Raw genomic sequence first — 16,393 nt, 5'->3', positions numbered from 1 at the left:
TGGAGTGACGCAGGCTGAAAGCAGTGGAGCGATACAGGGTGAAAGCAGTGGAGCGATGCAGGGTGAAAGCAGTGGAGCGATGCAGGGTGAAAGAATGGAGTGATGCAGAGTGGAAACAGTGGAGTGATGCAGGGTGGAAGCAGTGGAGCGATGCAGGGTGAAAGCAGTGGAGTGATGCAGGGTGGAAGCAGTGGAGCGATGCAGGGTGGAAACAGTGGAGCGATGCAGGGTGAAAGCAGTGGAGCGATGCAGGGTGGAAGCAGTGGAGTGATGCAGGGTGAAAGCAGTGGAGTGATGCAGGGTGGAAGCAGTGGAGCGATGCAGGGTGAAAGCAGTGGAGCGATGCAGGGTGAAAGCAGTGGAGTGATGCAGGGTGGAAGCAGTGGAGCAATGCAGGGTGAAAGCAGTGGAGTGATGCAAGGTGGAAACAGTGGAGTGATGCAGGGTGGAAGCAGTGGAGCGATGCAGGGTGAAAGCAGTGGAGTGATGCAGGGTGGAAGCAGTGGAGCGATGCAGGGTGGAAACAGTGGAGTGATGCAGGGTGTAAGCAGTGGAGTGACGCAGCAGGGTGCCTTGTTCCAACCAAGGCTTCAGGGGTGAATGGGATGGTGTTCTGGGTGGCCTCAAGTCATACACGGTGCATGCTTGCCTGGGTAGAGAGGGGTTAATGTCCCGCCCTTTATTGCTCCGCTGTGCTGAAGGCGCGGGCTCTGAAGTCCAGGGCGCTCCCAGCTGTAAACGGGAGTCTGCAGGGCGCAGAGCTGAGGACGCTCCGGGAGCCTGGTAGTGGGCTTCCGCGGGGCTCCCCCATACACCCCCAGGAATCAACATGATTCATCTCCAACGACTACAAAACACAACCAAATACAATATCAACGCAACCAACAACCTTAACACCTGTCGACAAGAATCCCAGGGCCCCAAGGAACTTTGAGATTTCCAGGGCACCATGGAATAATACCAGAGGAAGAAATGTGCTCTAAAATGCACATAACCCAACAAAATACACAAAACACTAGTAATAGCAATAGAAAGCACGCATCCCAACAAAATACACAAAACACCAGTAATAGCAATGAAAAAAACATGCACTTCCTTTGTAGTTAAAATGAAACAACAAACGCTGAAGTCCAGGGTACAAAGACTTGCTTCAAGACCTTGTTTCTGCAGAGTTTGTGTGACTAATGATGTGACAGAAGAACTGAAACAAGTCCTGTTGTGGCCACATGCTGTCGCGACAACAGTGCTATTTAAGCATGCTCTTAGCATGTTCGTTACATGCATGCACTTTTTATTTCTCTAAAATTAGCAGAACAGAGGACAGGATCAGTGGAAGAAGATTACGTAAAGAGTGGCGTCACTAGAAGGTATTTTCTTCTGGGAGTATGGGGGGACGCAATGGACCACAGCCCGTACTAGTAGGGTCACCTTCAAATGGTAGTACTGAGGAGTGTGTGTATGTGTGTGTGTGTATATAGATATATGTGTGTGTGTCTGTGTGTGTACAGGGAAGTAGCCAGATTAAAATACCCCCCACTTTGAACCATTTGGCATGAATATGAGTGAGTGAACGTGGGATATGTGCATCACCAAATTTACCAAGGGTGGTTTGATATAGTGGACTCTGTAGAGTATAATTTTTGAAGAATTTAGCAAAAAGCTTCACTTTTTGCGGGCATTTTTCGAGGAGTGCTAAAAATAACTCAGCGTCTGCTCTCTGAGGTTGGCCTTCCACAGAGTTTTTTTATCGGTCAAGAACGTAGACCTGCCTATAACTTAGACAAGCATTTGCAATGCAGTAGGTCTCGCATTTACCCGAGTTTGAGCTATTGACATTGCAAATAACAATGCCTTTTTTTTGTTTTTGTTTTAAAAACATAAGTAAAAGTCATTGTTATTTACAATGCCAATAGCTGAAACTCTCGTAACTGCGAGACCTATTGCATTGCAAATGCTTGTTTAGTATGAAATCAATACTTGAAAGCACTGAGGAGCTGATGGTGGTCTAAGAATACGGATCCTTCCAATCCCTAGGGATGTGTCGGAAGGATCAAGACACTGAGGCATGGGATTTTAGCTCCTGGCTTCACTGCAGGGCGCATGACCCCTCATTACTTGATGACAGGGGCAGGAGAGCAGGTCTGGGACTCAAGTCGATTCGAGTCGTGGCCCGGGATCATCCCCATGAGTAGACATGCAGGTGGTTTCACTGAGTGCGAATGCATAGAATGTACACCCCATTCTCTTTCTGACACTATTGCAAATAATTTGAAAAAAACATTTTGTGTACGCCATTATTATGTGCGCAAAATAAATTCTAAGGTGTTGAAAAACATGGCACGCTGCTTTCTTAAAAGTACTGCCCATTTTAAACCCACTTTTTAAGTTATCAGATTAGTTGTAATTGACTCTTTTGAGTGGGAGGTAGTTTGGGACCATCTGGGCACATCTCACTCAGGCTAACATGTTTAATCAATGACTTGCTCTGCTACCTGTCAGAGAGGTCAGGTCTTACTGACAGGCCCTGTATCCATCCCTCTAGCTAAGCAGATTTCATAGGTTTTAGCTAGTACAGCAGTGCCCTCGGCTGCACGTAGGACATGATTGACAGGTTCACGAGGACATTGGACAGGAGAGCTAGGCCTCGCCACAGGCCCTGCAGTCAAAGTCCTGGCGCTGCACCAGCAGAGCTGTGACTTACTTCGGCGGCAGAGATATGCACGTTCATCTCTCACACAAAGTCCATTCCCTTCGCCAATATTTCTGAGATGCTCAAAAAACCGCAGAGCTTGTGTGCAGGAAGCTGAATATAGTAACTTTCTTTTAATGCCCCCGTTTTCACCGCAGAAGGCTTGGGAGAAGATCGGGACACAGCTCAAAGGGCCGCTCGGGGGAGGCTCAAAGGGCTGCTCGTGGGAGTCCGTGATTCGCTGTTGCATGCAGAGCTCGTCCTGTGGAGAAGAGTTTTAGGTCTCTATGGTGGCTGTAACAGGCTGCGTTGACTCAGACGATGAGCCATTTCAATAAGCGGACCCGGAGTGGCGGCATGAAGGCCTCCCCAGCGCTAGATTGGGGGGTGCGTTCGGCCGCAGTCAGCGGGGATGAAGCCGCCTGTCAGTCGCTGGGAAAGTTTAATAAATTCCATGTCACTTTAAACAGCGCCGCACGCTTCGGCAGGCCCAGGCCAATCCAGGCGCTGCGCCTGCGGTGGGCTCGGCACTTCAGCACATATGATTGCCTCCACACTTACCGGGAACGTGCTGGGCTTCTTTTGTCTGGTAAAAGGGCTCTGACCATGCTCATTTTGCTGCTGTTTGACTAAAAGCACCGCACGGTTCTCATGGCCGCCGCTGTTGGCAGCCGAGATGCAAGAGAACATTTGCAAAGGAAACAAGCCAGGGGCGTTTTATGGCATGAGCAAAGTGGGCTCTAGCCCAGTGCGCCAGCCTTTCAGCCCCCCTCATTCGTCTGCTCTTTTCTTCAGGCAGACCTGTACCGATGACCTTGAATGACTCTTACACATAGATTGTTTTTAAATACTTTTTTCCTGTAATTTATTTTGAAAACAGGTGATATATGTCAGTCTATTGCTGATATTTTGAAGAGAAATGTGCTTAGGTATTTCAGCACAATGCAGCATCCATAATAAGTACATTTTAGATCCAAACAGGACCTCACACATGAGAAATGGCAGTGGGTCGCAGAGGTTATGGGCATTAATATTTGTGAGTTGCTGCTATATTAGAATATTAAAAACACCAATATTGTCCCTGAATATTAGATGGAAGCATGTTTAGAATTTGGATTAGCGTGCTTGTGCAGTGTCAGTGATTTGGCAAAAAACGGCATGAAAAGCTGACATTGTATCATAAATTCAAAGCTGTTCCTAACACAGTCTCCAAAATACATTTGACCCAGGGCCCCCAACATTTTTAAGATGTTCCCGAAACAAGCAGGTGCAAAGCCACTAGACTTACGGCCCCATTAGTATGGCGGGTGGACTTTGTCTGCCCGCCATACCCTCGGGAACCGGGACCTCCCGCTGAGGGTGCGGGGGTCCTGCACTCCCGATTAGCATGCGCCCGCCACACTGGCGGGCGCATAGAGCATCTGCAACATTGCGTCGGGCGGTGCAGAGAGCACCACTCGCCGCAATGCCACAGAGGCAGGTTATGCGGTTCAATACACAATGTGACAGGCACCGCTCAGTGCCTGCTACATTGTTCATTGAAAGGCAGAGGGGTACCATAGGTACCCCCCCATGTGCCCCCAATTCCCCTCAGAGTCCCTGGGGGCCCGCAACGGGCACCCCAAGCAGACTCCGCATGCCTTTCCGTGGTGGCAATGCCGCCACGGAGAGGCATTTCCAAGGCCACATTCTAATATGGCTGGCGGTGTCTTTCAGACACCGCCACCATATTGAACCCTTTTCCGCCCGGTCGACATGTCGACCAGGTGGAAAAGCAGCGGACGGTCTTTCCGTCTGCCGCGGACCCCACAGCCATTGAAATATGGCGGGGGGTCATTTCTGCAAGGATGGCGGGAGGATCGCTCCTGCCGGGCCGGCGGTGACTACCGCGGCCCGGTGGGGCGATCCACCCACCATCCTAATGGGGCCCTTAGTCTTGATAAACTGGTGCAATGGTTGTTTTTATCTTTTATTACAAGCATATGTCACAGAAATAAAAAAAAATACACCATTCAAATGCTTGTAATAAAGTATATTTTACAAATAAATTACCAGAGCACATCAGTTTTATTGAAAAATATGGGTGCTTGCTTGCAGGCATGTGTACTTAGAAGAGGTATAGAAATTCTTGTTAGTTTTAACACACATCGCAGGAAAACTATGATTCTTATTGGCACAAAGAAAATGTTCTATGAGGTTTGAAATGTTATAGCCCGAAGACCGTTTAAACACATGTGGATTTCTTAAAAATAAAAGAAGCCATGGCAAAGCCAATATTTCTAGTTTGACTGCCCAGCTTTTTCTAGGTCAATGTTTGTTTTGTTTTGTCTTGGTTTTTGCGAAACTTTTTTTTCGGGGAAGCTGCCAGTGTTAAAAAATTGGCTAAAAACAAAAGTATTTTATTGGTCTCAAAAAGCAATTATTGCCATATAAGTCTCTGGCACTGAGGGGAGCTACTTTATATGTAGATGTACTCTTTGTGACTTTATGTGCAGATACACGCCTTATGAAAGAGCAGAACGTTATCATTCACAGTGAAGTTAGGTAATGGCTGTAGTGGGCTGACCCACTGCCCCATGCTGTATGCTGTAATGGGTGGAAACAAATGTATATGCATAACAGTAGAACAATGAATGAAGAGGGCTGGTTGAAAACCCCTAAGTGTAAGTGTATTATATATATCATTTTAGTAATAAAAAAAGGCTTTGCTAATGCCCGACCTAAAAAGGACAAAGAATGGGAAGAAAAAAGCAATTCCAAAGTAAAGTTTTGGCCCACCAGCCCTGACACATTGTAGGGGCATGGGCATATGTGATCAAGAAAAATGAACCACCCACAGGGCAAGACAGCCAGGAGCTAAAATGGACTAACTTACTGTCTCATGATGGTGAGAGGAATAAAAATACGGGTGACAGTAGACCAGAGCAGTTAATCAAGAAGGCTGACCCAAAGTCTTGGTTACAATATTTTGGACATTGCTTTTGGACTTATTTACCCCATCCACTAGTACTGCCTTTGGCATAGGTGTAAAAGTCCACACGTATCCACAAATGTCTAAAGTGATTGTGCTTTTACTTTAAATAAGTAGTCAGCCTTATGTATTCATGCCTTTGCCTTGCTACTTTAAAAATACAGCTTCTTGGGCAAATGTAGATGGCCATTGGTGCTTAATTCTCATACCAATCCATGTGTATATTATTGATGTTTATTGAAGTGGTGATTATCTTTAGATATATATATATATATATATATATATATCTAAAGATAATGTATGTGTATATATATATATATATATATATATGTATATATATATATGTATGTATATTACCTACTGGCGGTCGCCAGTAGGTATATATAGTTAGGATTTTTTCTCTATGGGATTTTTGAAAATTCTATGTCTAATAACTTTGGCGTTTGTGGACGGAATTGGCTGAAATTTTCAGGAAAATGGCACATTTTGTTTCTGAGCAGCCCTTGAAAATTTGGGGGGGGTTCGTCAAGGGGGGGCCGAGAAAAAAGGGGGGTCCCAAAACGTGTTTTTAACATTGAGTTTTCCATAGGGCGGTTGGCCTCACTTTTAGCCCGAACGGCTGAATGGATTTGCACGAAACTTGGCAAAATTGTAGGGACTGGTAGCCCGATGTGCCTTTTGTAGGTCTCAATATATGTGCTCCAGTGGATTTTGAGAAATTAACGTTTAAAAAAAGATATATATCTGTAACAGCGGACCAGGCAGCGTCCCAGGACGCGTACTTTTCGCGTTACGGAGCTTTGCGAAGCGAAGCTGATTGGCTCTCCGGCGTCTGTCAACATTCCAAACAGTACGTAGCGGCCGCCATCTTGTCTCTCGGTAGGATCGAGAGACAAGAGGAGGCCAAAGCGAAGGGGCAAATGACCATAAAGGGGCATAGTAGATCCTCGCTGACCCCCTAGGTTTGATGTGGAGGTTTAAAAAGGGCCCCGCGGGGCAAAAAAAAAAAATAATAATAATAATCGAACGGCTGAATGGATTTGCACGAAACTTGGTAAAATATTAGGGACTGGTAGCCCGATGTGCCTTTGCTAGGTCTCAATATATGTGCTTCAGTGCATTTTGAGAAATTAACGTTCAAAAACAAGATATATATCTGTAACAGCGCTCCGCTTCGCGGAGATAAAATTATATCTGTATTACCTAGCTGTTGCTAACACCAGTTAGCGACGGCTAGTAGGAGATAGCGACCATCTTGGGCCCCACTTTGCATGTGAGTGATATTTATCACTAATGACATGCAAAGTGGGCATGCCAAGATGTTAGCGACTGGAAACAGTCGCTAACATCGCTATCTCCTATTATCAACTTTTGGAAATATTCGAGATAAGCGCGAATATCTCCAAAAAGTAACAGCTGCCCTGAGCAGTTCTTAGCCATGTTATGCAATGGGAGGTGGATAACATGGCTAAGAGTATTAGCTCGGTAATGCATGAATATCGCTGAGTTTTCAGCGATATTAATGCATTGCGGTCGTTTTTTATCGTATTTGCGATAAACCTTGATAATAGCAAGGTTTATCTGCGATAATTTCTGACGGTAAAAAAATCTTTGCAATGCATCGTTAGGGATAAATATCGCTTAACTTTGGTAATATGCCCCAACGTCTGTTAACGTTCGATTCGAAGGAAATCAGGACGTGTTGAAAAACATTGTCTGCGCCATCTTGTCTTTTTTCAAATGCCACACTTTTGTCGTGCACGGCAGCCATTTTAGATGCCTTGACCAGACCCACTCTGTGCACGCTGTCGATCCTTAGCATGGCTCCCCACCCTCGCAAGCATCTCACCCAGGCAGTGGTCACCCCCGCTCTCTGTCTTATGCATGGGTAATAAACCTCCCCCCATCTGCGCTGCTCTTCCCTGAGAATCACACCCTGTGCCCGCCCGACACCTCCCTTTCGCCCTATTCACTACCGCACCCTCTGACACTCCTTTTCCTCTGTGTCCGATTGTCCAGGCCGGTCCTAGGCTATCAGCTAGCCCTGCAGATGTAGTTTATGGCCACAGCTGTAAAGAATCACCCCTCTTCAAAGGAGTTATAGTAGATCAAGGCCCACACTCGATGAGATCCGTCACAGCAGAAGCGTTGCTATTATCTGAAAACCATCCTGTATTGTGATTGGGGAGGGGACCGAGCGTGAAGCGGAAGATTCCAGGGATGACTCTTTGTACATCAAAGTTTTTACAATTATGTGTCACATTAAAAATATATAGCACTCCGACAAAGTAGTAAGATTATAAAACTTTAATAATTTATAAATATATACAAGAAAACAAAAATAGTAATAACATATAAACATTTTTAGGGAAAAACAACGAAGTAGCGGTCGGCTGTGCGAATAGTCCCAATGCAGCACAACGTCCAGATTTCCGGCGTGGGGCGTCGCGGGGGGTGGGTCATCAGTAGCAAACTGTTGTGCGAATAGTTCCAAGGCAGCAGAACACGCCGAAATCTAGATGACACGAAAGTGATGTCTAGTAAGTTGCCACCCAGCAAATAACGGCGTGGGGCGTCGCGGGGGGTGGGTCATCAGTAGCAAACTGTTGTGCGAATAGTTCCAAGGCAGCAGAACGATGGCACCAAGGTGATGTCCAGTAAGTTGCCGCACTGGTTTTGGTATCCTACAATGCTGCTCCGAATAACGGCGTGGGGCGCCCCGGGGGAGGCGGCGTGAACGGGCCTCTCCAGGTGGAGTGTCATCTGTTGTAGTGGGGCGCCCCTTTACCGTTTCAGTTGCCATTCCGTCCGTTTTTGGTCCACTGTGTCAAAAGCCGCAATTCAGCTGAGTTGCGCCCACTCTTGCGGTGCAGCGATAGGCGGCTGTCACAGGACTCTCAAAATGGCGGCAGGCTCTTTCCTTTTTGGGCCTGGTCCACTGAAATGGCCCTGGGACACCTTGGAAATCGGACGCTTGTCTGCTAGGTCTTGGAACCCATTCTCGAAAGCGTCCCCTCCGCCTTGAGAATTCATCAAAAGTTTTGGGGGCCCGACTCCTGCAGGCTTCTGGTGGGGAGCGGCTGCCATGATTGCTCGCGGAATGACCACGACGGAGCTACGAGATGGTGGTGCTCTCATGCTGACGCCAGTTTAGTCTGAAACATCCAGAAACAAGGTGGGGCTTTCATCGTTTGGGAAAAAAAAAAAAGTTTTCATCCAATGAAAAGTGTTGTTTTTAGGTCATATGATCAAGCCTTCCATCATTAGGAAACCAAAAGTAAAATGAACCAATGAAAAGTTTTATAAACAAGTCACATGACCTGTTATGCGGCATAGGGTATAAAATGCGGAGAAAATACGTTGGCACGTGAGGCGGCGTCAGTAGCGGACCGATGTGCGAATAGGCCGAAGGCAATACAACGCGCCAAGATCCGGATGGCACCGAGGTGGTGTCCAGCAAGTTGCAGCACTGGTGTGGCCATCCTACAATGCTGAAAGTCGGCGTGGGGCGCCCCGTTGGCCTGTGAGTTTGCGTCAGTAGCGGACCGATGTGCGAATAGGCCGAAGGCAGCACAACGCGCCAAGATCCGGATGGCACCGAGGTGGTGTCTAGTAAGTTGCCGCACTGGTGTGGCCATCCAACAATGCTGAAAGTCGGCGTGGGGCGCCCCGTTGGCCTGTGAGATGGCGTCAGTAGCGGACCGATGTGCGAATAGGCCGAAGGCAGCACAACGCGCCAAGATCCGGATGGCACCGAGGTGGTGTCTAGTAAGTTGTCGCACTTCTGTGGCCATCCTACAATGTTGAAAGTCGGCGTGGGGCGCCCCGTTGGCCTGTGAGATGGCGTCAGTAGCGGACCGATGTGCGAATGGGGCCAAAGGCAGCGCAACAATATTTTCTGACTGACACCACAAGGCGCTGAGATGCCAAGATCCGGATGGCACCGAGGTGATGTCTAAGTTGCGGACTGATGTGCGAATGGGGCCAAAGGCAGCGTAACAATATTTTTTGTATGGAAGATACCACTAGGCGTTGAGATGCCAAGATTCGGATGGCACCGAGGTGATGTCTAGCAAGTTGCTGTACTGGTGTGGTCATCCTACAATGCTGAAACTCGGCGTGGGTCGCCCCATTAGCCTGTGAGATGGCGTCAGTAGCGGACCGATGTGCGAATAGGCCGAAGGCAGCACAACGCGCCAAGATCCGGATGTCACCGTGGTGGTTTCATAGTTGAGAGGCACTTCATCTGCAGTGGGGCGCCGAGATCCGGATGGCACCGAGGTGATGTCTAGCAAGTTGCTGTACTGGTGTGGTCATTCTACAATGCTGAAAGTCGGCGTGGGGCGCCCCATTAGCCTGTGAGATGGCGTCAGTAGCGGACTGATGTGCGAATGGGGCCAAAGGCAGCGCAACAATATTTTCTGAAGAGAAGACACCAAAAGGTGCTGAGATTCCAAGATCCGGATGGCACCGAGGTGGTGTCTAGCAAGCTATGCAGTTGAGTTGTGTGCGCACTTGCGGCGAATAGGTCGAAGGCAGCATAACAATGTTTTTTGAATAGAAGACACCACAAGGCGTTGAGATTCGGTTACCACCGAGGTGATGTCTAGCAAGTTGCCGCACTGGTGTGGCCATCCTACAATGCTGAAAGTCGGCGTGGGGCGCCCCGTTGGCCTGTGAGTTTGCGTCAGTAGCGGACCGATGTGCGAATAGGCCGAAGGCAGCACAACGCGCCAAGATCCGGATGGCACCGAGGTGGTGTCTAGTAAGTTGCCGCACTGGTGTGGCCATCCAACAATGCTGAAAGTCGGCGTGGGGCGCCCCGTTGGCCTGTGAGATGGCGTCAGTAGCGGACCGATGTGCGAATAGGCCGAAGGCAGCACAACGCGCCAAGATCCGGATGGCACCGAGGTGGTGTCTAGTAAGTTGTCGCACTTCTGTGGCCATCCTACAATGTTGAAAGTCGGCGTGGGGCGCCCCGTTGGCCTGTGAGATGGCGTCAGTAGCGGACCGATGTGCGAATGGGGCCAAAGGCAGCGCAACAATATTTTCTGACTGACACCACAAGGCGCTGAGATGCCAAGATCCGGATGGCACCGAGGTGATGTCTAAGTTGCGGACTGATGTGCGAATGGGGCCAAAGGCAGCGTAACAATATTTTTTGTATGGAAGATACCACTAGGCGTTGAGATGCCAAGATTCGGATGGCACCGAGGTGATGTCTAGCAAGTTGCTGTACTGGTGTGGTCATCCTACAATGCTGAAACTCGGCGTGGGTCGCCCCATTAGCCTGTGAGATGGCGTCAGTAGCGGACCGATGTGCGAATAGGCCGAAGGCAGCACAACGCGCCAAGATCCGGATGTCACCGTGGTGGTTTCATAGTTGAGAGGCACTTCATCTGCAGTGGGGCGCCGAGATCCGGATGGCACCGAGGTGATGTCTAGCAAGTTGCTGTACTGGTGTGGTCATTCTACAATGCTGAAAGTCGGCGTGGGGCGCCCCATTAGCCTGTGAGATGGCGTCAGTAGCGGACTGATGTGCGAATGGGGCCAAAGGCAGCGCAACAATATTTTCTGAAGAGAAGACACCAAAAGGTGCTGAGATTCCAAGATCCGGATGGCACCGAGGTGGTGTCTAGCAAGCTATGCAGTTGAGTTGTGTGCGCACTTGCGGCGAATAGGTCGAAGGCAGCATAACAATGTTTTTTGAATAGAAGACACCACAAGGCGTTGAGATTCGGTTACCACCGAGGTGATGTCTAGCAAGTTGCCGCACTGGTGTGGCCATCCTACAATACTGCTCCGAATAACGGCGTGGGGTGCCCGAAGGGGGGGGGAGCCGGCGTGAATGGGCCTTCCTAGGTGGAGGCTCGTCTGCTGTAGTAGGGGGCCCCTTTACCGTTTCAGTTGCCATTCAGCTGAGTTTCAGCTGCTCTTGATGCTACAGCGACAGGCGGCTGCAAGAGGACTCTCAAAATGGCGGCCTGTTCTTTGGATTTGGGCCTGGTCCACTAAAATGGCCCTGGGACACCTTAGAACTCGGACGCTCGATTTTTTTTTCCTTTCCTGTACATGCAAAAAAAGGTAAATGCCCGGTACGTTACACGCTTCATCTGCCACGATGAACTCTCCAGAGGAACCGAAAAAAAATATAGTTGTGGTAACTATACCATGCATCGTCATATGGAGAGGTGGCACCAATTAATTATAGTGCTGCATAAAAGAGAGATTTGGAGGAGAACCCCTGACCTGCTAGTACATTCATCAAAGAAGTGGCACTGAGAGCTTCAGAGGCAAGGGAAACGGTCCCAAATATTTAGAAGAACTTTGGAAAGATTAAAATGACATGTTTAGATTGTGGCAAATTAATTTCATGTGGACAGATGAGTGTTACTCTAATAAATACAGCATATAAACATCATCATAGTCGATGGTTGGTAGAGACATTTTGACTATATCCTGGACCTGCCCGTCCTCGCCCAAAATGGCGCCGGAATAAATGGGACTCGTAACTCCTTGTTGTGTACTGGTTGCAGAACCTTGAAATCACGAGATACGTATGCAGTTTTGAAGCACATGGCGGGCGGGGACGAGAATTGATTGACTATTTCGACATCCCTATTGATATTAAGTTCTGATGTGTTATTGATTACTGTACTGTTGAAAGTTCGAATTAACGTCACCCATGGTACTTGCCCGCAAATGTATATCTAGATAATTTTATTGTAACTGGCCCTGTCGTATTTTAATTATAAAATGTACGTCCACCGATTCCGTAACTGTTAGACACCTTAGTTCTTGCAACCTAATGGCCCGCCCGTTACGTTCCTCTACAGTGTAAATGTCTATTCATCATATACGATTACAGTTTGCTCTGTGGCAGGCCCACGTGGTTATAGGCTCGTATTTGTATAATGAAATTTTCACAATAAAGGTTTTTAAAAGAAAACATGGTAGTAGTATATACATTGGTAAAGTTTTTAATAATAGTGACTGTTTTCGAATCATTAAAAGGCAAGTGAAATAAAGCAGACCAATTACATGAAGGGTAAAAGGTATAATACGAAGGAACGCAGTAAAGATAAATGGTCAAGGGCTGTTGTATTTTCTATTCCTGCAACATAAAGTGATCGATAAGAATCTCATATTCAGGCGTATCGGCGACTAAGACAGCAGGTCGACCCTCTTTTGCTCAACGGCTCCGTCATGGGACGAAGAAACGCTCTTTTTCTCGAAAAAAGAATATATTTTACTTGCAGGACAGTTGTAAAATTTCCGGGAAAGTACATTAGCCTGGAACATTATAACATATATTTAAGAAAAAATAATGTTCGGAAGTAATGAAAAGCGTAATTTTTAGGTCATATGACCAAGCCTTTCATCATTACAATAAGAAAAGTAAAATGAACCAATGAAAAGTTTTATTAACAAGTCACATGACTTGTTATGCTTACGTTACGCGCTGCGCGCCCCGGATGACTTCCGGATGCGCTAACGCGGCGCGTCATATGACGCATTACGCAACAACGCAGGTCCAGAATATAGTCAAAATGTCTCCACCAACCAGCGGTCGGAACACAACCCCTTTCAGCAGGCTAAATAGTTCTGTTAAATGACAACAGAAGGGACAGGCAACAAGAACCATCAGTCAAAGAGGGGAGGGCTAGTTCTTCTCTACCGGGTTACATTGGGGCGCTACCGGAACTGATCGAATTGGTAGTCTACAGTGTTTCTGGATGTTTCAGACTGAAGCTGGGGTTAGCATGAGAGCAGCACCATTTCGTAGCTCCGTCGTGGTCATTCCGCAACCAATCATGGCAGCCGTTCTTTATCGTTATTTTGGGCGGGGTGGGTGGCGGAGCCGAGCTGTTTTGCAGCCATCATTGTGTGGAGTTCAGTTCATCTCACTAGTTTTGTATTTGTCATGAGGGGTTGTTCCTAATGTTTCTATTTTAGCGAGGTCAAAAAGAGATCCCATTAGTGGCCTACTGATTTTGCTCGATTCCTTTTCTTTTTTTTTACACGATTTTTCGTTATCTGCAAAGACTAAACAGAGTATTGCGACTCTGTGTTTGTTTGTAAATAGAGAATGAACCAAAGAGAACTAATTCTAAAACAGTAAATACTTGGATAACAATCAATCAAATGGAGAGAGAAGCAGGCACGACGGATTACAACGGGGGCAAAGGCCTGCGTTAACTACCTTTCACTATCTGCAAAGAGAGAGTACTCCTAATAGAAATGAGGGGGGGGGGCACCATTCAAAGCAGATCAGTGTGCATAAACACGAAAATGTTTTCACTTACCACGTACTTGACATTCGACAGCTTATGATATTTGCTATTAAAAAACCATTGAAATTCACTGAAAAAACCATAGGTTATAGACCATATATAGTTAGGAATTAGCATTTACAAAACCTTGAAAATTCACTGAAAAAACCATAGGTTATAGACCATATATAGTTAGGAATTAGCATTTACAAAACCTTGAAAATTCACTGAAAAAACCATAGGTTATAGACCATATATAGTTAGGAATTAGCATTTAAAAAACCTTATTTTACTCACACAAAACCATTGAAATTCCATATATAGTTAGTTGCACTAACTATATATTGCGCACCCGCAATCCACTGCTGATCATGTCACATATTACATCATTCATGACATGGTCAGTGACATCACTGATGACATCACTGATGACATCTCAAATGACATCACTGATGACATCACTGATGACATCTCATTTGACATCATTCTTGTGCTAATACGATAAACCTCTTCAGACTCTAATATAACCTTAGATACACTCAGTGTATACAGACACTCACACACTGCCACTCATCCATGGAGTTACTCACACACCCAGTCAGTCATGCAAAGAAACAATCTCACCTCCATTTCTTCAACTATACAGTTAAACACACCTTACTTATTGAAACATATACTAACACATATTTACTCTCTTATACAATCCCTGATACAAGTTCACAATGATCGATACAACCACTCACTCATTCAGTGGCTCTCATGCACAGTTATTTATATATGCCAACTCTCACATGTACTGTGTTTTACATATGTACTTACTATGACATGTAGCATTGAGATATCCATTCACTCATCAATACACTCATGCACACAGTCAACTGCCCATGTAGCTGTTTCCACATGCACTCTTGAACTCATACACCTAGTGAATAAACTGCTCACACATCTATGCATAGAGTCACACACCTTCCAGCCACCCCCACACAAACTCAATCTCCCATAGAACTACTTGGGCAACCAATTAATAACACATATAGCCTCTCGTATAGCTAATGATCAACACATGCAGCAGTTTACAGAACAACAGACATAATGATGCACAAATTAAGACAGTTTAGTCACTAACCCATGCATTCAGTGAGACACATTTAATCACTCACTCATACAGTCAGTCACGCACCTACTAAATCCTTCATCCAGACACTTATACATCCACTCATTCTTCAATATGTAAGACATATTTTAACTTTACAGAAACATACAGTCACTGGATGTTGTCATCAGTGATGTCATCAGTGATGTCATTTGAGATGTCAGTGTGTGAGTGTCTGTATACACTGAGTGTATCTAAGGTTATATTAGAGTCTGAAGAGGTTTATCGTATTAGCACAAGAATGATGTCAAATGAGATGTCATCAGTGATGTCATTTGAGATGTCATCAGTGATGTCATCAGTGATGTCACTGACCATGTCATGAATGATGTAATATGTGACATGATCAGCAGTGGATTGCGGGTGCGCAATATATAGTTAGTGCAACTAACTATATATGGAATTTCAATGGTTTTGTGTGAGTAAAATAAGGTTTTTTAAATGCTAATTCCTAACTATATATGGTCTATAACCTATGGTTTTTTCAGTGAATATATATATATATATATGTATGTATATATATATGTATGTATATATATATATATATAGCACTCTCTCTATGGATTTTAACAAACATTGATGGTTTTATAAGCAATTTTAGATACCTTTTATATACATCTTTTTAATAGTGGTTTTTTATCCGGCCGGGTTTAAAATTTTACACTGTTGAGATTGTACGAAATTAATTTTGCTTTTCCTAAAGATATAAAACCCATTTATGATGTTTGTTATTATAAATATTTATGAAAATGCACTTTATATTTAATATTTGCTTAATGTTGCACATATCTCGTAGCACTTTAGTAAGGAACAATTGCACTAGATATAAGGGGGAAAACATAGCACAAGAGCACTCTTAATGTATTTTCACAAGTTAATCATTGTTGGGATCAGTAAAGTGATCAATAGAATGTGATAAGGTTCTTAAACTTAGGATTTGACGAATATTCAACTCCACAGTGGAACAATTATTGTATTTATTACATCATGGATTTATCCAGCTACAAACAAAAAATGAGTTTTTTTGTTATATTGTTTTAAATATGTTTTTTATTTAAAATGTATAATAATATAGCAGTACACCAACTGCAAATTATATTGTTATGAATATCATAATACTATGAATTTGGAGTGTCATATCGTGTAAAAATCTCCATGCATTTAGGCAGCAATGTTGAACCTACACAGCAGACACTGATAATAGTTTGTTGTTACTATCTATGATCACATGGCTCCAACAACCACGTGGGAAGGGGTGTGCACCTTGTTAAGCACTAAATAAAAAGCAAAAAGTGGCATATACATAG

Source organism: Lissotriton helveticus, chromosome 7, assembly GCF_964261635.1.
Source record: "Lissotriton helveticus chromosome 7, aLisHel1.1, whole genome shotgun sequence".
Taxonomy (NCBI): Eukaryota; Metazoa; Chordata; class Amphibia; order Caudata; family Salamandridae; genus Lissotriton; species Lissotriton helveticus.
The sequence above is the reverse complement of the archived record's forward strand: the minus strand, read 5'-3'. Positions refer to the sequence as shown.